A 2,500-nucleotide genomic window follows, 5' to 3' on the forward strand; every position below is an offset into this window, starting at 1 on the left:
CAAAAGCATAAAATGATGCTATATACAGTGGGAAACGAATAAGAGAAAGAAACCCCCATTCGTCCTGCTTAGCATATCAAGATAATTAGTGTTAAAGATACAGACACGCTGCCTTCAGACCAACCAATAGGTAAGCATCTCCCTACCCCCCCCCCCCCCACAAAAAAAAGGGTAATAATAATAATAATAATAATAATAATAATAATAATAATAATAATAATAATAATAATAATAATAATAATAATAATCTAAGTTAACCACTCGGGCCGTGTGAACCGCCAGTTTCGATCCTTGCATCCGAAACGCGTGGCCCCTATTCGCACTGGCATGGGTTTCGGATCCTAGAGTCGAAACTGCTCGCTATATTCGTACATTGGAAACCCTACATGAAAAACCTGGAAGTGAAAGGCCTGTCCCTCAAAAAGTATTCCTCTCAAAGAAACTGTACATAATAAAAACCTTATTATAACGGCCTTGCTCAGGAACATATACAGTATGGGCTTTCCAGGTTTCTGAACCCAATAAAAAATGTTTTTCATGTATGACTTAATATTCCATGTTTTTTTAAATATTTATTTCCATATTTCGCACCGGTAAAAATATAATAATTCCTCATATCGTTGCTCATTGTGCAAAATTTGAAAACACATCTGTATTATCAATACTATGAATTAATTACCTTTCCTTTCATTATTTCAATTACTTACTGATTCATTTATTTACTCAATAACCGGTTTGCTTGTTCAACATTTTAATTTAATTTTAATATACCTTTATGGGTTGTTGGTGATTTATCAAATACATTGTTGTATTTGCATTATTCTGTCGTTATTTCGCTTATTCTTATTGTTTTGTGGTATGCTCACTGATATCATTAATTAGTATTTTTCTTTAACTTTAATATTATTTCTTTATTCCCGATGAGGTACAAACTCTATAAAAAAAATAATAATCAAATTCAACGAACGTAACAATGCGCAAATTAATACATAATTAACGTTTAAGAATATATACATTGATGAATACTGAAATAAAATGAATAGTTAAACTGAATCCTATCAAAAGAATATTCATTGCGTTCACTACAAACGAGATTTATTCGAAATAGAACGATCAAAAACAGAAAACGAAAATGGTTCTTTATATGCATAGCGTCTAGCCCTGCAAAACATGTCATATATATCGAAAAGAATATGTTGCTCATCTGTACTATATAAATATATCTCCAATTAGTACTTATGGGTTCTTAATCATGTTGCAACTACACTGATTCCACTATTATCCATGAAGCAAGAGCGAGGAGTGAGTAGCGATGCAGCAAGCGACCTGCTATTACAAGACTCACTACGCTGTTCTTCTCCTCCAGCCAAAAAATGTCCTTGAAATACATTTATATGGGAAGATACAAGGCAAGGATGTATCTGAATGTTATGTACAGTATGTATAAATACACATATATGTATATATGTGTATGTATATGTATATGTATATATATAAATATAAATATAAATACATATATGTGTGTGCGTGTGTGTGTGTGTGTATGTGTGTGTGTGTGTGTGTGTGTGTGTGTGTGTGTTTGTGTGTGTGTGTGTGTGTGTGTGTGTGTGTGTGTGTGTGTGTGTGTGTGTGTGTGTGTTTGTGTAGATATATATACATATATATACATATATACATACATACATACATACATACATACATACATACATACATACAAACATACATACATACAAACATACATACATACACACACACATACACATACACAAACTTACAATATATATATATATACATATATATGTATGTATATATATGTATGTATATATATATGTATGGATGGATATATGTATATATTTATGCATATATATATGTATATATATATATGTTTCTTTATATATGTATATACATGTATATATGTATATATATATACATATGTACATACATGTATGTGTGTGTGTATGTGTGTGTGTGTGTGTGTGTGTGTGTGTGTGTGTGTGTGTGTGTGTGTGTGTGTGTGTGTGTGTATGTGTGTGTGTGTGTGTGTAAGTATATATACATGTGTGTATATACATACATATATACACATATTTACAAATATATATATACATATATATATGGATATATATGTAAATATATATACATATATATATATATATATATATATATATATGTGGATGATAAAGATGAAGATTACAGAGAGGGAAATGAACCATGCAGTTAAGGAACAACATGACACAAAGGATTAAGAAAAGAAGACGAAATATGAGGAGAAACGACAAGCAAGACACAAGATGCTCTCTCTGTTCAACGTGCTTCCTCGAAGACACATTGAGGAACACAGCACGAGACAGGGTAACACTAAAGACTAATCCCATGATGCATTAGAGGACAAATCACAAATGGGTTATAAGAGAGAAAGATGAATCGAAAGAAATAAGGAATGACAGAAGATATAAGAATGAGAAATCGGAGACAATGAAGAAGTTCGTATACGAAACTT

General features: G+C 31.4%; 1 protein-coding gene across 2 annotated transcripts in view; it reads right to left on the minus strand.

Annotated features, from left to right (window-relative positions):
* Nucleotides 1–2,500, minus strand: part of LOC125043001 (adenylyl cyclase 78C-like) — a 21,663-nt gene that overhangs the window by 13,260 nt on the left and 5,903 nt on the right. The gene's annotated exons all lie outside the window — the stretch shown is intronic.

Source organism: Penaeus chinensis, chromosome 33, assembly GCF_019202785.1.
Source record: "Penaeus chinensis breed Huanghai No. 1 chromosome 33, ASM1920278v2, whole genome shotgun sequence".
In the NCBI taxonomy this organism is placed as follows: domain Eukaryota; kingdom Metazoa; phylum Arthropoda; class Malacostraca; order Decapoda; family Penaeidae; genus Penaeus; species Penaeus chinensis.